Below are 22,822 nucleotides of genomic sequence, written 5' to 3'. Positions count from 1 at the left end.
TTTTAAATTAATTATTATAACAGGGCCAAATTGTCATCGATATAAATTTGCAAATAATTATTTTTTTGAGAGGAAATTTTAAAATAATTACTATACACTCAATAAGAAGTACATTATTTAATTTTTTTCACAATTAATAAATTTTTAATTTTTTAAAATAACTATTATACACAAGACAAATTGCTACTGGTTAAAATTTAAAAATCATATTTATGCCAAAAACAAGATGTCGTTGTTAAAAATTTTTTTAAAAAATTGATTTGATAACAAGATGTTCCTGATATACCTCCTCCAAGGTTTGCTATACCTCCTCCACGGGATGGTAGGATGTTGATGTTGTCAATGACCGATGGTGTTCGTAAAATCTATGGAATAGAGACCTACCGGAGGCCTATTCTAGCCATTCAACCTTCTTCGCCTCTTGGATTAAAGGTCAAATTCCTTTTCATCTGAATACATACATTTGTTGCTTTTATTTGCTATTCTCTCTGTGTAAGGGTGGACTTAAGGGATCTATTGCTACTTGTAGGTCAAATTCACTAATGTAAGTGCGCACACAGGAATTTTCTTGCTGCTTCGTGAAAATATTGAAGTATTGGGGGGAGGAGGATTAGTTGATGATGACAACACTCATACTGTCCAAGCTGATAATAAGGATGGAGCACCTCCTGTGTCCATGCCCTACTCATGTAGTTTTAACACTCATATCCAAGCAAGCAATGGTTTTGCTGGTAACTTACGGAATACAAAAGCTAATAACGATGGAGTACCTCCTGTGTCCAGGCCCTACAAATTACCTGATTTTCCCATAACAGAAGGCTGCAGCAAAACAAGTGGACTGGTTGTTTGTTTTGGTGAACTGTTGATAGATTACATAGCTATTCACGAACCGTTTGGTCGCTGCAGGAGAGATCTTGGTGGTGCTATTGCAAACGTGGCAGTTGGCATCTCTAAGTTGGGGGGTTCATCTGCATTTATGAGCAAGGTGTACATCTGTCTATTTATTGACATGGTTATGTGGTTTCTTGTTACTATCTACATGACTTCAATGTTTGATTTGTTCAAATCTTCATATTTAAGAAATCTGTTATGTGTTGGGTTATTTGAAATTGATTACACTTTTCTGAATGGCATGTGTGTGTGTGTGTTTCAAGGTAAACAAATAAACTCCCTGAAAAGTGAGCATGGGAATGTAATGGTTAAAGTTCATGCATTTTGTCATACCCTAATTTTTGACCTAAGGCCCCACTGACACATGTCACTCGACTCTGATCGATCTCTGATTTTTTAGTAAAAAAAATTCGGCAGGGAGGTATTTTAAAATACCTCATTTTTTAATTCCGAGTCGGACCCTCTTTTCTCTTTTTACTTTCTTTCCATCTTTTATTAATTTTAATTTTAAGATTAGTTATTTTTTTTTATATTTAATAATTTTTATTTTCCATCTTTTAATTTTTATTTTTCTTTAAATAATTTAGTTTAATTTGTTTTTATTTTATTTCGTATTGGATTTATTTTATTTTATTTTATTTCGTTTTAGTTAATTAGTGTCCAAAAAAAACAAAGTGTCAATAGGTCCAAAATAAAATGTACAAGGTCTAAAAAAATTTCAAGTCAAGTGTCAACTTTAACATTCCTTTTTCAAAATTCACCATAATTGTCCATCATTTCCATTAAACCAATTTTCCTTTCTTCATCAACCTCCTCACCTATAAATAGAGCTCTCATTCCACACAATTTCACACACCAAAAGTTCTCTTGAGTTGTCAAAGAACTTTCTCTCTCTTCTCCCTCTTTAGCTTGTGTTGACGAGCTATTCTTTTCTTCTCCCTCTTTTTTCTGTCCCTTCGGAATAAGTCCCTTCGAAAAAGTCCCTTCGGTAATTTTTGCCCCTTCGGTTGTCAATTTCTTTTATTTTCTTGCATTTTATTTCTTTTTAGCATTTTTGCATTTTTTTTATTTCTATTTAGCATTTTAATTATTGTTATTTATTTTCCAGCAATTAGAATGTATTTAGGTCCAATGTAAATATAAATGAGAAAAGTGTGTGGGTGTGTGTGTCATTTTATTTCTTTACCGCCTTAGATATATCCAAAAATGCAAAAAAATTAGATTAGGGATTTTGTGGTGATCCAACGTCGCTACAAAAATCCACGCGCTTTTATTTTTATTGCTCCGTTAGTTTAATTTTTATTTAATATTCCAAAAAACAACAAAAAACATGCAAATAATCAAAATCACAAAAATATTTTCATAATAAACCTTGATCCAAATCAAGTGACCGCATTTTTATTTTCTTTTCTTAATCAAACTTCAATCAATTTAACCTTACTTAAAGTCTCTTTTTTCAATATTAAAAAACACAAACAAACACTTATTTGCCACTTGGCTTTACAATTTAAAACCTTTTTCAAAACAACTAATAAAAACACTCAACAAATCAAACGTCAATTTCTACCCCGAACTACGAGGTTTTGATCCCTCACGGGTACGTAGGCAGAGGACCATGTCCTTTCAAATCAATAAAAAATGTAGATAATTAGGTCTTTATTTTTCCACTTTAATTCCTTCTTTTTAAAAATAAGCAAGCAAGTTATAGCATATTAATTAAATAAAATCAAGAGGTTCTCGTAGAGTACTACGAATATTTAGGGTGCTAATGCCTTCCCTAAATATAACCAACCCCCGAACCCTAAATCTCTCAATATGGGGTGTTTTGAACTTTTTTCCCCTTTTTCTTAAAAAATAAAATGTTCAGTCGTGAAATAATTAGTGAGTCAAAAGCTAATCAAATAGCCTTGATCTCCGAAAAATGACGCGACACATTTTGAGGAATATCTTTTACTCATTTTCTATTTTTCATTCCCATCAAATAGAAACCACTTTAAAACCTAACCAACCATAACTTCCCATTTCCACCACATTCTACCTTTTTCCCTTTACGTATTGTTAAATTAAATTAGTTTAAAAGATTTTCCTACAGATATCATGTATTTACTTGTAGATTGTACCTAGGGCTAGGAATAATACTTCTTGCAGTAGTATTCTGAATTTTAGGGATGTGAATCTATGTTGGCTGAGAAAATGATAGCTTAACTCATTACCGTCTGCGTTTTAGGTTGGGGCAGATGAAGCTGGGTATTTGTTGGTTGATCTTTTAAAGGAAAATAATGTTGATACATCTGGCATGCGGGTTGATTTTGATTCTAATGTCAGCACCAAATTGGCTTATGTTTCACTTAGAGCTGATGGCGTGCGCGAGTGCTCGTTTTCCAGTACTCCTAGTGCTAATATGCTTCTGTATGAGTCAGAGCTTGATCGTAAACTCATCAAGCAAGGCTAAAATATTCCATTATGGTTCCATCGGTTTGATTTATGAGCAATGCAAGACGTCTTTTCTTGCTGCCTTGAGATTTGCTAAAACCTGTGATTGCATTCTCTCGTATGATCCGAAATTGAAATTGGCACTATGGCCATCAGCCGAGGCTGCTCGAGAGGGTATAATGAGCATATGGAATCTAGCCGATGCCATAAAGGTAAATTTTATTTGTCTAGTTTTTCACTTTTATGCAATACACTTTATAAATGCCATTGCACGTCATTCTATTTTCTTTCTCTGAGTCTATCTGAAGTGTTAATTTCTTATGTATTGCAGATCAGCAAAGATGAGATCACTCATTTGATTGATGCTGGTGATCCTTGTGATGATGATGATGTAATAAAAAAGCTTTTTCACCCTACTCTCAAGCTTCTAATTGTTACCAGTGGATCGGAGGGTTGTAGATATTACACCAACGTAAGCTTGCCAAAGTCATTTAACTCATATTTTAATTGTCTGAATAGGTTTTATAATCCCTCATTTCATTCTTTCCTTTGCTCTTTATTCGGATGAGTGGAATAAAATGTTGGCTGTGACTTGTCGAATGTAAATTAACAATTTCGACATTCAATGACGAATGGCAAGTTGTAAAACATAAGCAAGGTTTGCTTCGAGGTTTAATATTTCACAGTACTATCTTGTCATGTGAGTGACCACCATTCAGCTAATAGTGATTACTAAATTTTTGTGCAGGATTTTAAAGGCAAAGTTAGAGGTTTAAATGTTGAACCTGTTGACACAACTGGTGCTGGTTGTAACATCCCGTTTCCCATAATACAATTAATAATAATATAACATCAGAGTTTAACATCAAACGGGCATGCTACATTTCAAATTCAAATTTTCTTAAATAGAATATAAAGTCTATTTAGTAAACATCCTTCAAAATCATCATTAAACATGCAGCGGAAATATTCTCAACTTTAATTAAACACATTTAATCCTCCAATATAAATCTTGGCATGAAAGCCTCCACAACATAATCCAACATCAACATTATTCAGCTTAACAATTAAAGTTACATCAGCATAATTCAAGTTTGATACATAGAAATGATAGAGACACATAAACCCATCCCCTACGTATCAGAGTCCTAGACATTGAGCCACCACCTACTACTCAGGATCACCTGCAAGTTACCCATAGGAAGGGCAACATTTTCAAGCAGAAGGGGTGAGATTCACAACAATAATATAGATAAAGAATGCATCAATTGAATCTAACACCCTATCATAATAATTCATCAACATTATATTAATATCATCATTTTCAATATCATCAACAAATGGTAATTAAAAACCAACTTTATGACTCACGCAACTCATCACCACTCCACTAAGACTCCTCTAACAACACCCATGCATGTGGTACCATAATCACGACCGTAGCCCTCACCGCTGTAGAATGGTTAAAGCATTCATTTTCAGGACATAAGTCCTCACCACTAAGCACCACTTTGAGCAACTAGTGCTCCACCACTTTGAACGACAAGGCGTTCCAGAGCCGAAGCTCTCCCACTGTTATGCTTATGCAACTGACCCACTTGTGTATATCTACATACAACCCAACCTATGCATATATATGTATATGACTCACCACTCCAAAATACAACATTCATGTATGACTTAATTAAATGAAGCATACATTCCAGCCAGCATCAATTCATTATAACCAATTTAGAACATCCAGAAAAACACACCATTATAATAGCCATGCTTAATCATCAAGATAAATCAACCATCAACAACAGAATTAATCAAACAGATACTGGGCAACTCGCCTCACGAGCACATCTGCTCGCTATGGCGAGCTCAGGAAACAGGACACTCGCCATGGCGAGTTCGAGGCGAACTCGAGGCGAACAAAAATATGGTGCTCTCGGGAGTTTTGACATTTTTCTCACTAAATCATCCATTCTAAGCTCCCTACTCATCTTTTTAATCTAAAACTTGCTCCAGTCCTCTCTAAAATTATCTAGGTACATAAAACTACCCAAATTACGGCTTATAACAACACTTTAAAAATCCAGTTTTTCTCACAGGTACTCGCCATGGCGAGTTGTCTCACTCGCGAGGCGAGCCATGAAGTTGCTCACTCGCCTTGGCGAGCAAAGGCTACTCACGAGGCGAGCGATGAACTTCTGTACGGGCAGAATGCAGGTTTTTCCCAAAAATCCCATTTTCCTCCAATTCACTCCCCAAATCAGTTTACAGATATGCAATGAAAGGTTATATGCACTCAGAACCCATTTCTAACATTAATATAGCAATCCCTACTCTCAAAACCCATTAATCTAACAAAAACCTAGTTTCTCCCAATTTTCTCATAAACCTGTTAAAATCAAAATCAAAATTCAGAACCTAAACAATTGCGGTAAACCTCACCCTTACCTTAGTTTTGCAGAAAAATAAGCACAGCAATATTGATCCTTGGCTCTACTTGCTCTTCTCTCCTTTTCTCCCAAAACTGACAGTTTTTCACGTAAAACGTATTCTGACTTTTTCTTTCTTTCTTAACTCCTTTCTTAACTTCCCTTTATTTTAATTACTCCCCCTTAATTCTAATAAATTCTAACATAACCCCCAAAACTCCAATTAATACTAATTCTCATTTATCCTAATTATTATTAAAATAAACTATATAATAAAATATAACACACCATAAAATCCACAAATATTATTTTAAAATCATAAAAAGACTCCACATAAATCCAAAATAATTAAAATAATGACTAGGGCGTTACAACTCTCCCCAAATTACAGAATTTCGTCCTCGAAATCTTACCTCAAGTAAACAACTCTGGATAAGAATCCCGCATCTTACTCTCCAGCTCCCAAGTCAAACTTTCACCAGTCGCTCCGTCCCAAACGACTCTCACAAGGGGTATTTCCTTGCCCCTCAAAGCCTTCTTTTTCCGATCATCATTCCTCACCGGTAAGGTCTCTACCGTAAGGTTGTCTCTAACTTGCACATCATCTCTCGGAATAACATGCGAAGGATCCGCTACATACTTCCGAAGCTGTGACACATGAAACACATCATGCAAGTTCGAAAGATGTGCTGGCAAACCAACTCTGTATGCTACTGTTCCAACCCTCTCTGAAATCTGATACGGACCGATGAACTTTGGAGTCAACTTCCTCGACTTCAATGCACGTCCTACCCCTGTCATAGGAGTAACCCTGAGAAACACATGATCACCCTCCTGAAACTCAAGGGCCTTTCTCCGCTTGTCATGGTAACTCTTCTGTCGACTCTGTGACGCTTTCATCTTTTCTCTGATCATCTTGACTTTCTCTGTAGTCTCATGAACCAAATCCGGTCCCAACACCACACTCTCTCCTGACTCAAACCAGCATAAAGAAGTCCTACACCTCCGACCATACAAAGCTTCGAACGGTGCCATACCTATACTCGAATGGTAACTGTTGTTGTATGTGAACTCTATCAGCGGTAGGTGACTATCCCAAGCTCCACCTTGCTCAAGCACACACACTCTCAACAAATCCTCCAATGATTGGATCGTCCTCTCCGACTGACCATCTGTCTGAGGATGATAAGCCGAACTCAACCTCAACTTCGAACCCAAAGCGTCCTGCAAGCTCTTCCAAAATCTAGATGTGAACCTCGGATCCCTATCCGACACAATACTCGACGGTACACCATGTAGCTTCAAAATATTATGAATATAAATCTAAGTCAACTGAGCTACCGGATAACTGATGTTAATAGGAATGAAGTGTGCCGACTTTGTCAACCTATCGACCACAACCCATATAGAATCATGCCCTCTCGTAGTGTTTGGTAAACTCGTCACAAAATCCATAGAAATGCTATCCCATTTCCACTCCGGTACATCCAACGGTGTCAACAACCCTGCAGGCTTCTGATGTTCAACTTTAGACTTCTCACAAGTCAAACATGCATACACAAACTGAGCAACGTCACATTTCAAACCGGACCGCCAAAACAGTTTCTTCAAATCATGGTACATTTTTGTAGCCCCCGGGTGAATACTCAAACTACTCTTGTGACTCTCTTCAAGAATCAACTTTTTCAATTCTTCATTGTCAGGAATACAAATTCTACCTCTGAATCTCAATACTCCCTGATCATCAACCTTGAAGTCACTGTCCTCTGTTTCATTACCAGCAATCATCGAATCAACCAGCTTGACATCCACTTGCTGTGCTTCTCGGATACTACCCAAGAAATCACTATTAATCTTCAGCATGCCCAACTGTATACTCTGAGGCGACAACTCACATACCAGACTCATGTCTCTAAACTGTTCCAGCAAATCAAATTCTTTTACCATCATAGCAGACATATGTAGTGTCTTCCTGCTCAACGCATCAGCAACCACATTGGCTTTACCAGGATGGTAATTCAAACCAAAATCATAATCTTTTAACAACTCAAGCCATCTCCTCTGCCTCATGTTCAATTCCTTCTGGTCAAATAAATATTTCAAACTCTTGTGATCACTGAATACTTCAAATCTGGAACCATACAAATAATGCCTCCAAATTTTCAAAACAAAAACCACCGCAGCCAACTCCAAATCGTGAGTAGGATAATTCTTTTCATGAACTCTTAACTGCCTAGAAGCATAAGCTACCACCTTTCCATCTTGCATCAGAACACCTCCTAAGCCCAGTTTAGACGCATCACAGTAAACAACAAACGGTTCCTCCGGCTTGGGTAGAATCAAAATAGGAGCAGTTGTCAATCTTTTCTTCAATTCATCGAAACTACTCTCACACTGGGCATCCCACACAAAAGTCTTACCCTTGCAGGTCAACTGAGTCAACGGAAGTGCCAACTTCGAAAACCCCTCAATAAACCTGCGGTAATAACCAGCCAAACCCAAGAAGCTTCTGATTTCAGTCACCGACTTCGGAAGTCTCCCATTGTGATACCGCATCAACTTTTGACGGATCAACTGCTATACCATTACCAAAAATAATATGGCCAAGGAAACTTACTTCACTTAACCAAAACTCGCATTTTGACAATTTAGCATACAACTTCTTTTCTTTCAAAACCTGTAATACAATCCTCAGATGCTTTGCATGCTCCTCTTCAGTCTTAGAATAAATTAAAATGTCATCAATGAATACAACCACAAACTTATCCAGGAAAGCATGAAAAATCCTGTTCATATACTCCATGAACACACCAAGCGCATTAGTAACACCGAAAGGCATCACTTTGTATTCGTAATGACCATATCGTGTCCTAAAGGCCGTCTTCTGCATATCTTCATCCTTCACCTTAATTTGATGGTAACCTGACCTCAAGTCAATCTTACTGAAAATCTTTGCACCAACCAACTGATCCATCAAGTCATCAATCCTCGAAAGTGGATACCTGTTCTTTATGGTAACTTTGTTCAACTGACGATAGTCAATGCACAACCTCATGCTACCATCCTTCTTCTTTACCAACAACACAGGCGCTCCCCACGGTGAAACACTGGGTCTTACAAACTTCTTATCAAGCAAGTCTTCCAACTGTTTCTTCAATTCAGCTAATTCAGATGCTGACATACGATAACGTGCCATCGACACCGGCTTCGTTCCTGGAACAAGGTCGATGGAGAACTCAACCTCCCTCTCTGGTGGCACATCTGGAATCTCATCCGGAAAAACTTCAGGAAATTCATTCACCACTGGTAACCTATCAATCACAGCTTGATTTTCTAATGACAAATATGCCATTAAAGAATACATCAAAATTCCATCACGTTCTAGTTGTTTCATCTGTTTCGTAGACAAAAACTCCACTTTACCCTCTTCTTCAGCAGAAGAAAAATGCACCATCTTACTAAAGCAATTGATATGGACATGGTTATACTCCAACCAGTTCATACCAAGAACACAACAACAACAACAAAGACAACATTAGAGTTGACACTCTATCCTAGGTGGCTCAAGTTAACTCTACTACTCGGCCGGACGGACCAACCTGCTCTGATACCAATTGTAACACCCCGTTTCCCATAATACAATTAATAATAATATAACATCAGAGTTTAACATCAAACGGGCATGCTACATTTCAAATTCAAATTTTCTTAAATAGAATATAAAGTCTATTTAGTAAACATCCTTCAAAATCATCATTAAACATGCAGCGGAAATATTCTCAACTTTAATTAAACACATTTAATCCTCCAATATAAATCTTGGCATGAAAGCCTCCACAACATAATCCAACATCAACATTATTCAGCTTAACAATTAAAGTTACATCAGCATAATTCAAGTTTGATACATAGAAATGATAGAGACACATAAACCCATCCCCTACGTATCAGAGTCTTAGACATTGAGCCACCACCTACTACTCAGGATCACCTGCAAGTTACCCATAGGAAGGGCAACATTTTCAAGCAGAAGGGGTGAGATTCACAACAATAATATAGATAAAGAATGCATCAATTGAATCTAACACCCTATCATAATAATTCATCAACATTATATTAATATCATCATTTTCAATATCATCAACAAATGGTAATTAAAAACTAACTCTACGACTCACGCAACTCATCACCACTCCACTAAGACTCCTCTAACAACACCCATGCATGTGGTACCATAATCACGACCATAGCCCTCACCGCTGTAGAATGGTTAAAGCATTCATTTTCAGGACATAAGTCCTCACCACTAAACACCACTTTGAGCAACTAGTGCTCCACCACTTTAAACGACAAGGCGTTCCAGAGCCGAAGCTCTCCCACTGTTATGCTTATGCAACTGACCCACTTGTGTATATCTACATACAACCCAACCTATGCATATATATGTATATGACTCACCACTCCAAAATACAACATTCATGTATGACTTAATTAAATGAAGCATACATTCCAGCGAGCATCAATTCATTATAACCAATTTAGAACATCCAGAAAAACACACCATTATAATAGCCATGCTTAATCATCAAGATAAATCAACCATCAACAACAGAATCAATCAAACAAATACTGGGCAACTCGCCTCACGAGCACATCTGCTCGCTATGGCGAGCTCAGGAAACAGGACACTCGCCATGGCGAGTTCGAGGCGAACTCGAGGCGAACAAAAATATGGTGCTCTCGGGAGTTTTGACATTTTTCTCACTAAATCATCCATTCTAAGCTCCCTACTCATCTTTTTAATCTAAAACTTGCTCCAGTCCTCTCTAAAATCATCTAGGTACATAAAACTACCCAAATTACGGCTTATAACAACACTTTAAAAATCCAGTTTTTCTCACAGGTACTCGCCATGGCGAGTTGTCTCACTCGCGAGGCGAGCCATGAAGTTGTTCACTCGCCTTGGCGAGCAAAGGCTACTCGCGAGGCGAGCGATGAACTTCTGTACGGGCAGAATGCAGGTTTTTCCCAAAAATCCCATTTTCCTCCAATTCACTCCCCAAATCAGTTTACAGATATGCAATGAAAGGTTATATGCACTCAGAACCCATTTCTAACATTAATATAGCAATCCCTACTCTCAAAACCCATTAATCTAACAAAAACCTAGTTTCTCCCAATTTTCTCATAAACCTGTTAAAATCAAAATCAGAATTCAGAACCTAAACAATTGCGGTAAACCTCACCCTTACCTTAGTTTTGCAGAAAAATAAGCACAGCAATATTGATCCTTGGCTCTACTTGCTCTTCTCTCCTTTTCTCCCAAAACTGACAATTTTTCACGTAAAACGTATTCTGACTTTTTCTTTCTTTCTTAACTCCTTTCTTAACTTCCCTTTATTTTAATTACTCCCCCTTAATTCTAATAAATTCTAACATAACCCCCAAAACTCCAATTAATACTAATTCTCACTTATTCTAATTATTATTAAAATAAACTATATAATAAAATATAACACACCATAAAATCCACAAATATTACTTTGAAATCATAAAAAGACTCCACATAAATCCAAAATAATTAAAATAACGACTAGGGCGTTACACTGGTGATGCATTTGTTAGTGGGATTCTCTACTACATAGCTTCTGACCCAAGTATTTTCAAGGTAATTCAGATATCTTTACACATTCTAGTTGTTGATTTAGAAAAAAGTTGTGAGTGTTTATTTTGTGTGGCAGGATGAGAAACGTCTCCGGAAGGCGTTATATTTGGCCAGTGTATGTGGCGCGATCATGGTGACCAAGAGAGGGGCAATTTCTGCATTACCTACAAAAGATGATGTCCTGCAATATTAGATGCAATAGGAACATCAGCTGTTATAAAATGTAATATATGTTGACAAAGAGTGAGTGATTAACCTTCTGACTTGGTTTTGATGGCACTAATTTGTGAAGTCCTGTACTGCAACATTCAGGCTAGAACAGATCAATATGTTGAGTTGGATTTCCTTTTGATTATGCCAGCAGCCGCGCATATGTTTTGATCTTGTTATTTTAAACTCATAATTATTGTGTTATCTTCTTCCATTTTGACTCTTAAGATTTCAATACGTTAATGCTTGAAGAACCAATCCGCTTGTAATTAAAAGTAAAATAACTTTCTAAGGGTTCTAACCCGTCAATGCTTGAAGAACAACCACACATTATTGCGTTATTCAAAAAAATTCTTGTGGAATAATTCCTAAGCAGCAAACTCATCTTATGGTTGGGAAGAATATTGACAAACTAGTCTTGGAATTTAGAGAAGATCCCAAAATTAACCTTCAAAACTCTATGGTTGTAGAAATAGATGATGTCACTTAAGGTGAGTAAATGGAGTGTCGTTCGAACCATAGCTCCTACGTATATTATAAATTGTCTTTACTAACTGATAGAAAATGACTTTCTATCTTTAAAAAATTTGATTAAAAACTTGATTTAGACATTCATTGACACATAAAATGAATTCATTGATTTCAATGTTTTAAATAATTTTTTCAGCGTATGAGTTGGTTTTAGAATTCAAAGTGGTAATTCATCCATCAAATAGATAGAATTTTCCACATACAAGTTAAGTCAATTAGAAATGATCATGTTTGACTCATAATCGTGAACTAAATATACCTGCACATTATAAATTTAATGAGCCTTCCCCTGTTCTTGCATTCTATTCTATATCATTCAAGGTACTAAAGTGGGCTTGCTTCTCCTTGAGCAATGGCGTAGCCAAGACCTAAGAGATTGGTTAGGGTGCAAATTTTTTAAATTCAATTTATAATTTTTTTAGAAGAACTTAAATTCATAATTATGATAATATATATAAATAACCTTCCTTATCTCTTCCTTCACCACATATTCTCTAATTAATCCGTTAATTCTTCTAATTTATCACAATCCAAACAACCATATGTCTTAGCACTGATCACAGATAAAAAAAAAAAAACTCTCTCAAGAGATCTCATTCCCCCCGGTTCTTCTTATCATTCACTCTTTAACCTCAAAGATTTCCATGATCTTCAAAAGGCCAAGAAAATCACTACTTCATTGCTAAATAATAAGAAAAATAAAAAAGCAACCAAGGCTACTCGTGTCCATAAAAAGTAAAGTACTACATCAGAAAAACTTACTGAACAAATTGCAAACAATTACTCTTCAAAAAAATTGATTCACATCATTAACAATTACTTTGGTGGTACTATTATTGGTATTTTACATTAGTAATTTGTGTATAAATCCATTAAAAAAAAAAAGTAATTTGTGTCTAAACACAATTGTCAATCATTTCCAAGATAGAGTCTTCAATTTTAAAAATGATCCTTCAATACAACATTAACAAGAGAAACCCTTTTCGAAAACAGTGATCTTAGGCAAGAACAAATAATGGATCTTAAGAAGTCCCAACAATAAAGTTAAAATGTAAAAAGATCAACAATACCACACTAACAATTTCAACCGCATTCATATTCCAACTAAAGATCAGAACTACCACACTTCAGTCAGTGCATTCAACAACAATTTCCATTTTTCCAACTTATATCAGCAAAACAAAAACACAAACCTTCATTTTTCCAACTTCTCAAAACACGAAATTTTCTCTTCCAAGTACGATTTTCACCATTCTTGTGCCATTCAAAGTCAATTTCTCTCACAATATCAAGTAAGTGATGATCATCCTACTCCATTCCATTTTTTTTGGTTGAAATTTTAGAATTTTGTAAGAAATTTAACATTTCTAGGTTTTTATAAATTTGTCTTGCATGTTAGTTTTGATGATTGTTAGTGATGAATTAAGTTAGAAAATGTATTTTAGATGTGGTTTAGAGTGAAATGTGGTAGTTTTAGGTATTTGAAATTGTTTGATTTTAAGTTGATTGAAATATGAACTCTAGGTGTTTGATAAAATGTCTCAATGAATTTTTGTTTTTGTTTTTTGGATTGTTGATGATGAAATTTGTTAGAAATATGTTTGTTAATGTTGATTATAGTTAGTTAGACTGCAATGTGATAGTTTGCAGATTGAAATGACACTGCCGAAATATAAATGTTGTTGTTGAATGGTTAGAAATGTTGTTGATTTTTTGCTTGCAATGTGACAGTTTGCGGATTGAAATGTTGTTGACACTACCAAAAATGTCTCATTGAATGATTTTGTGTATTGAAGATTTGAAAGCTGAAATTGAAGAGGTGAAGACTGAAATTCCAGTGCAGCACAATGCTGGGTTTGATAAGATGGTCAAGCAAATTTTAGTTTCAATATCCTTGACCAAGTTGGATTGTTTATAATTATTCATATTTCTTTTGGATCGAAATTTTACCTTGATGAAGTTCATTGTGAGGAAATGCCCTCTTAAACTTATGTATTTTTCCCTCTCAAATTGTTGTTGAATGCACTAACTAAAGTGTGGTAGTGGTGATCTTTCGTTGGAACATGAATGCAGCTGAAATTGTTAGTGTGGTATTGCTGGTCTTTTTACATTTTAACTTTATTTTAAGATCCATTATTTGTTATTGCTTAAGCTCACTGTTTTAGAAAAGGGTTTCTCTTGTCAATGTTGTATTGAAGGATCATTTTTAAAATTGAAGACTCTATCTTAGAAATGATTAACAATTGTGTTTAGACACAAATTACTTTTTTTTTTTTTTTTTAATGGATTTAGACACAAATTACTAATGTGAAATACCAATAATAGTACCACCAAAGTAATTGTTAATGATGTGAATCAATGTTTTTTTTAAGAGTAATTGGTTGCAATTTGTTCAGTAAATTTTTGTGACGTAGTACTTTACTTTTTATGGACACGAGTAGCCTTGGTTGCTTTTTTATTTTTCTTATTATTTAGCAATGAAGTATTGATTTTCTTGGCCTTTTGAAGATCATGGAAAACTTTGAGGTTAAAGAGTGAATGATAAGAAGAACCAGGGGAAATGAGATCTCTTGAGAGAGTTTTTTTTTACCCGTGATCAGTGCTAAGACATATGGCGGTTTGGATTGTGATAAATTAGAAGAATTAACGGATTAATTAGAGAATATGTGGTGAAGGAAGAGATAAGGAAGGTTATTTATATATATATATTGTCATAATTATGAATTTAAGTTCTCCTAAAAAAATTATTAATTGAATTTAAAAAATTTGCACCCTAAGCAATGTCTTAGGTCTTGGATACATCATTACTCAAGGAGAAGCAACCCTGCTTTAGTACCTTGAAGAGAATAGAATGCAAGAACAAGGGAAGCTCATTAAATTTATAATGTGTACAATTATCAGAGTCAAACATGATCATTTCTAATTGACTTAACTTTTATGTGGAAAATTGTATCTATTTGATGGGTGAATTACCACTTTGGATTCTAAAATCAAATCATACGCTGAAAAAATTATTTAAAACATTGGAATCAATGAATTCATTTTATGTGTCAATGAATGTCTAAATCAAGTTCTTAAAGATAGAAAGTCATTTTCTATCAGTTAGTAGAGACAATTTATAATATACGTAGGAGCTATGGTTCGAACGACAAAGACTCCACTTACTCACCTTAAGTGACATCATCTATTTCTATAGCCATAGAGTTTTGAAGGTTAATTGTGGTGTGAAAGTATTTTGGGATCTTCTCTAAATTTCAAGACTAGTTTGTCAATATTCTTCCCAACCATAAGATGAGTTTGCTGCTGATTAGGAATTATTCCACAAGAATTTTTTTGAATAACGCAATAATGTGTGGTTGTTCTTCAAGCATGGATGGGTTAGAACCCTTAGAAAGTTATTTTACTTTTAATTACATGCGGATTGGTTCTTCAAGCATTAACGTATTGAAATCTTAAGAGTCAAAATGGAAGAAGATAACACAATAATTATGAGTTTAAAATAACAAGATCAAAACATATGCGCGGCTGCTGGCATAATCAAAAGGAAATCCAACTCAACATATTGATCTGTTCTAGCCTGAATGTTGCAGTACAGGACTTCACAAATTAGTGCCATCAAAACCAAGTCAGAAGGTTAATCACTCACTCTTTGTCAACATATATTACATTTTATAACAGCTGATGTTCCTATTGCATCTAATATTGCAGGACATCATCTTTTGTAGGTAATGCAGAAATTGCCCCTCTCTTGGTCACCATGATCGCGCCACATACACTGGCCAAATATAACGCCTTCCGAAGACGTTTCTCATCCTGTCACACAAAATAAACACTCACAACTTTTTTCTAAATCAACAACTAGAATGTGTAAAGATATCTGAATTACCTTGAAAATACTTGGGTCAGAAGCTATGTAGTAGAGAATCCCACTAACAAATGCATCACCAACACCAGTTGTATCAATAGGTTCAACATTTAAACCTCTAACTTTGCCCTTAAAATCCTGCACAAAAATTTAGTAATCACTATTAGCTGAATGTTGGTCACTCACATGACAAGATAGTACTGTGAAATATTAAACCTCGAAGCAAACCTTGCTTATGTTTTACAACTTGCCATTCGTCATTGAGTGTCGAAATTGTTAATTTACATTCGACAAGTCACAGCCAACATTTTATTCCACTCATCCGAATAAAGAGCAAGGAAAATAATGAAATGAGGGATTACAAAACCTATTCAGACAATTAAAATATGAGTTAAATGACTTTGGCAAGCTTACGTTGGTGTAATATCTACAACCCTCCGACCCACTGGTAACAATTAGAAGCTTGAGAGTAGGGTGAAAAAGCTTTTTTATTACATCATCATCATCACAAGGATCACCATCATCAATCTAATGAGTGATCTCATCTTTGCTGATCTGCAATATATAAGAAATTAACACTTCAGATAGACTCAGAGAAAGAAAATAGAATGACGTGCAATGATGTAACGCCCTAGTCGTTATTTTAATTATTTATGATTTATTTAGAGTCTTTTATATGATTTTAAATAATTATTGTTGATTATGTGGTGTGTTATATTTTATTATATGATTTATTGTAGTATTAATTAGAATAAGTGGGAATTATTATTATTTTGGAGTTTGGGGATTAAATTATAATTAATAGAATTAAGAGGGAGTTAAATGAAATAAAGGGGAGTTAAGAATAGGAGTTAGGAAAAAGGAGAAGTCAGAAGCAGTTTCACGTAAAACAAGTTTTGGGAGAAGAACCAAGAACAAGGGAAAAGAGCCAATAGAACCAGATTTCTATAGAGTTTATTCATCTGAATTAAGGTAAGGGTGAGATTTACTTTCAATAGTATAGATTGTAATTCTGATTTTGGTTTAACATAGTTCTGGTTAAAATTGGGAATTTTGGTTAGATTATGATTCTTTAATTTTGGATGGAAAAGAGTGTAGAAACCATTGTGTTAGTGTTAGGAATGTGTTCAGATTGCATACAACATTTTATTACACTTCTGTAAACTGTTGGGGATAACGGGGTGTTACAATTGGTATCAGAGCAGGTTGGTCCGTCCGGCCAAGTAGTAGAGTCGTGTTGAGCCACATAGGATAGAGTGTCAACTTTAAGTTACCTTTTGTTGTTCTGGTTGTTGTTTCTTATGTAGAATTTTGAGATGGCTGGGAGAAACGATGCTGCTATTGCTGCTGCACTTGAGGCTGTTGCTTAAGCTGTAGGACAACAACCGAATGCTGCTGCTGGTAATGATGGTGTGAGGATGTTGGAGACCTTTCTGAGGAACCATCCACCAACATTCAAAGGGAGGTATGACCCTGATGGAGCTCAGAAGTGGCTCAAAGAGGTTGAGAGGATTTTCAGAGTCATGCAATGCAGTGAGGTTCAGAAGGTGCGGTTTGGTACGGACATGCTGGCTGAAGAAGCTGATGACTGGTGGGTGAGTGTTTTACCCGTTCTAGAACAGGATGGTGCTGCTGTGACCTGGGCTGTGTTCAGGAGAGAATTCCTGAACAGGTATTTTCCGGAGGATGTCTGAGGTAAGAAGGAAATCGAGTTTCTTGAATTGAAACAAGGTGATATGTCGGTAACTGAGTATGTTGCTAAGTTTGTGGAGCTTGCAAAATTTTATCCACACTATACTGCGGAGACAGCTGAGTTCTCCAAATGCATCAAGTTTGAAAATGGCCTGAGAGCTGATATCAAGAGGGCTATTGGTTATCAGAAGATAAGAAATTTTTCTGAATTGGTAAGCAGCTGTAGAATCTATGAAGAGGATACCAAAGCTCATTATAAAGTGATGAGTGAGCGCAGAGGTAAGGGACAACAGAGTCGTCCGAAACCGTATAGTGCTCCTGCTGACAAAGGTAAACAGAGGCTGAATGATGAGAGGAGGCCTAAGAGGAGAGATGCTCCTACTGAGATTATTTGCTTTAAGTGTGGTGAGAAAGGCCACAAGAGTAATGTGTGTGACCGAGATGAGAAGAAGTGTTTCAGATGTGGACAGAAAGGACACACATTGGCTGATTGCAAGCGTGGGGATATTGTTTGCTACAACTGTAATGAGGAAGGACATATTAGTTCGCAGTGTACGCAGCCTAAGAAGGTTAGGACAGGTGGCAAGGTGTTTGCTTTGACTGGTACGCAAACGGTGAATGAGGACCGACTTATCAGAGGTACTTGTTTCTTTAATAGTATTCCTTTAATTGCTATTATAGATACTGGTGCTACTCATTGTTTCATTGCTGTTGATTGTGCATATAAGTTGGGTCTAGTTATATCTGATATGAATGGAGAAATGGTTGTTGAAACTCCAGCTAAGGGTTCAGTAACTACTTCTCTTGTTTGTTTGAGTTGTCCGTTGTCTATGTTTGGTAGAGACTTTGAAGTCGATCTAGTATGTTTGCCGTTGTCGGGTATGGATGTGATTTTTGGGATGAACTGGTTAGAGTATAACCGTGTTCATATTAATTGCTTTAGTAAGACGGTGCATTTTTCTTCTGCTGAAGAAGAAAGTGAAGCTGAGTTCTTGACTACTAAACAGTTGAAGCATTTAGAGCGTGATGGGATTTTAATGTTTTCTTTGATGGCATACTTGTCATTGGAGAATCAAGCAGTGATTGATAGATTGCCGGTTGTGAATGAATTTCCGGAAGTTTTTCCTGATGAGATTCCAAATGTGCCACCAGAGAGGGAGGTTGAATTTTCAATCGATCTTGTGCCCGGAACGAAGCCGGTGTCGATGGCACCTTATCGTATGTCGGCGTCCGAGTTAGCTGAATTGAAGAAACAGTTGGAGGATTTACTAGATAAGAAATTTGTAAGACCGAGTGTTTCACCTTGGGGAGCGCCGGTATTGTTGGTTAAGAAGAAGGATGGTAGCATGAGGTTATGTATAGATTACTGTCAGCTGAATAAAGTGACGATAAAGAACAGATATCCACTTCCGAGACCAAACCACATAAGGATTCAAATCCCAACAGTGCTCATTCCTGTGTAGGTGATAATACTTCAAAGGTGTTCTTCAGAAACCCTTTTAATTCCATTCAAATGTAAATTGTGAAATACATCTTTCATAACTTTATTCTCTCCTGCAGGGTAGCCAGATTAATAAATCTCAACATGCTCAACTCCTATCTGCTGGTCAGGCAAATGCTTTGTCTATTGCTAAAGAGGATGAAGGCGTCGAGACAAGCACTTCTACTCCTGGCATGGAGATTACATCTCCCAATCAGCTTGCGGTGGAGTCAAGTGATCATCAGGAAGAAATGCCTACAGGAGGTAGTGACGCAGAGCTGGAGAGGGACGCATACCAGTTTATCATAGCTTCGAGGGAGGATCATATTGCTGAAAGCCCCATGTCTGCTCAAAACCCAAATCCGATGGTCGACGTCGAACCGGTTCAAAATAATTCGCTTATGAACCTAGTGGCTCTTGACCAACTCGAAGAAGCTAACCCTCTAGAAGCCTTTGACCTTCTAGCCAACAACATTCTCCTTTCTAGGAGTGCGGGGAGATCTTCTAATGTATCTGCTGAAGATCCTTCACAAACTTCGAATGATAATCTCCTTGCAGAGTTTTGAAGCAAAGTCTTGAGAGTTGATCTTTTTGAGGCCATAGAGCAAGATGAAAACATCATTCTCGAAATTCGAGAATTATTGTGTAAGCTCATCAACCTTCCTTCAGGCTTAAAGTTTCAAAACTTTTTCAAAGTGCTAGAACCCCTTTTGGATAACATTAAACAAAGGTTTCTTCAGAAGAAAGATGACAAGGCCAAACTTGAGGAACAAACCACTCGCTGTGATCAACTCTTGGATGAAATTACTGAATTCAAAGCCAAGCTGGAGGCCTTTCGACAAGAAACTCCCGTTATTCAAACCCAAGTGGCAGAGATTGATTCATCGATTGCCAAGTACAGGGAAAAAATCGAGCAATTGGAGAATCAGAAAACCCAACTTTTGGCTAAAGAAGGCCTCATGAAACTAGAAGCTCAGATTGCCATAAAAAAGATCAAAGAATCAAAATCATCTCAGCAAGAAATAGCCGTTCTTACTGATAATGGCAAGGTTCTCGAAGAAAAACTTGATGACTTGAAAAAACAATTGTATCAACTCACCTCTGGCTTCAAAATATGAGACATTTTCTGTCGAGCTTTTTATGAACATATATTTTTTTTATTTGTTCCTTTTTATATTTCATACGTATTTTATTTTGTAACGGTCTAGAAAAACCGTTTATATTTATATGACATATATTTTCTTTGAGTAACATTTTATTATTATTATTATTATTTTTAGCTACTCCTTTGATGGAACAAATTTCAAGACAAAACTAATGATGAGAAACTAAAAAGTTTCTTCTTAACCTAATCAGATTAAATTGTCTTGGAAACCGTAAAGCCTTTAGAAAATCTAATTATGAGATTTTTGGGAAAGATAAGACAAAACCTTTTGACAACTTCTCTTCTCTCAAGGCGCATGAACTACAGAAGTCCTTTTGTGCCACGTGTCTTCATCCTAATATTTGATGATCAAATGAGAAGGAACCGTCGTTTAAGTTTCAAACCTCTTTTCAACTTCCTTACTTCGCTATAAATAGTGTCCCTTTCCTTTGTAATGTTCATCTCTCATCTATCTTTCTTTTTGTTTTCTTAGAAACATATTTCCACTCAAATTTTCTCTTCAATCATGGAATTCATAAGTTGTTTGAGTGATGATTTGATCATAGACATTGCTGCAAGAACTGCTAGTCATAGCATGCTTGATCTTTTTTCTTTCCAGAGACAAAACAAGAGAATTGCCGCTCTTTGAAGGGATCGTAAGGTTTCAAGAGCCTTTGGGGAAGATTGCATCAAGCTGCTCACTGATCTTGATCGTACTCATGCGAAGTTGGATTTTATGGATCGCTTGTGGGATCGTGGACACCCCATGTTCTGTGTTTTGAGATGCACTCAGTAAATGCTCAATGCTAAACCACGCATTCCAACTATCAAACGCTTACTAAGGAACGCTATGGATGCAGGCTCTGTGAGTGTGCTATACTTTGATGTTATGCCGAGGGCTCTTGATGGCGTTACCCCAATTGCCATAGAACTCTTCAATGACTTTTGGTCTCTCTTAAAGACGCAAAATGTTGCGAAATGTCGCAGAGAAATTATGGGAGGGGATACCCATTTTCGATTTGTTTCAGGCTGGTATAAGAGGATGTTATCTCCTCAGTTAATTCGTTGCCACTTCTGCAACAACTGGCGCAACTGTCCTGGGGACGGGATAAGAAATAACTATCGAGGATTTCATCCTGCTGAGGATGAACTGTACAATCTTCAGCATTTTTGCCTCCGCTGTCGTCTCGATAGCGAAATCAGATGGTTCATCGATGTCTTTGGTTTTAACCAGTTTATGTAGAATATTTCGTCGATTGAAAACTCTCTCAGAGTCTTTTTTCTTTTAAGTTAGTTTGTAGCATTTCTTTTTGTAATGGTTTACTCTATGCTCTATAATCCATTTTGGGACTATCTTATGTAAACCGCTCGTTAGTTGGCATTCTATATGAAATGCCATGTTTTAATTTCTTTTCGAATCACTCTTGCATAATCTTAATTTCTTGCAGTATCGGCTTATACTTTTTCAAGTACTTTCCGTTTATTCGAAAGGTCCTTTGATCTTCATTTAATTCTTCGATTTCATATGCGTTATTCGAAAAAACTCTTAATATCTGCCATGGTCCTTCCCAGCTGGGTGACCATTTTCCCAAAGCCCGATCCTTTTTGTCCATTGGTAAAATAAATTTCCACACCAAATCTCCTTGGGCGAATAATTTCGATTTCACCTTTTTGTTATATGCTTTTCCTACCCTTTCCTTTTGTCTCGCAAAGACTTCCAATGCCATCAGTCTTTCTTCGTCCAGATCAATCAATTCATCCATAACCATATTCCAATAGTGGTTAACTGGTATTTCGCATTGTCTCTGGATTCTAGTTGACTGAAGCAGAATCTCCACTGGTAACACAGCATCATGACCAAATGTCAACCTGAATGGTGTGGTGTTCGTCGATTCTTTGGGAGATGTTCGACATGCCCACAGAGCTTCACCTAAAACTTCATGCCAGTTTTTTGGCTTTGCTTTAAGTTTCTTTTTGATAATGGAAATAATGTTTTTGTTTGCTGCTTCGACTTGACTGTTTGCTTGTGCATAGTATGGTGTCGAAGTTAGCAATTTGAAACCTGTGTCTTCGGAAAATTTTGCCATTTTTCGATCAGTAAACACGGATCCTTGGTCTGTGGTAATGGTTTCTGGAATACCGAACCTATAAATAATGGATTTTGGATGAAATTTATAACCTCATCCTGGGTGACCTCTTTCAAAGGGATTGCCTCTATCCATTTCGTGAAATAATCTATCCCTACCAAAATGTATTTATAACCTTTTGATGATGTGGGTTTGATTTCCCCCAATTACATCCTAGGACCACCCTCTGAATGGCCAAGGTTTGATTATTGCATGCAGCTCGCTTACCGGAACGCGTTGAATTCCGGCATGTTTTTGGCATCCTTGACACCCTTTAGCGAATTCTATTTAATCTTTGAGCATAGTTGGCCAATACAACCCTTGTCGAAACAAAAGCCATTTCATTTTCATCCTCTTGT

General features: G+C 36.4%; 2 pseudogenes; one reads left to right on the top strand and one right to left on the bottom strand.

The window, feature by feature from the left end:
• The first annotated feature begins 342 nt into the window (after positions 1 to 342).
• Positions 343 to 11,845, top strand: LOC120579911 (probable fructokinase-7; annotated as a pseudogene).
• A 3,763-nt stretch (positions 11,846 to 15,608) lies between these two features.
• Positions 15,609 to 17,466, bottom strand: LOC120579910 (probable fructokinase-7; annotated as a pseudogene).
• Positions 17,467 to 22,822: the final 5,356 nt, after the last annotated feature.

Source organism: Medicago truncatula, chromosome 4, assembly GCF_003473485.1.
Source record: "Medicago truncatula cultivar Jemalong A17 chromosome 4, MtrunA17r5.0-ANR, whole genome shotgun sequence".
Classification (NCBI taxonomy): Eukaryota; Viridiplantae; Streptophyta; class Magnoliopsida; order Fabales; family Fabaceae; genus Medicago; species Medicago truncatula.
Note: the sequence above shows the minus strand (reverse complement) of the source record. Positions and strands in the feature narration are given on the sequence as shown.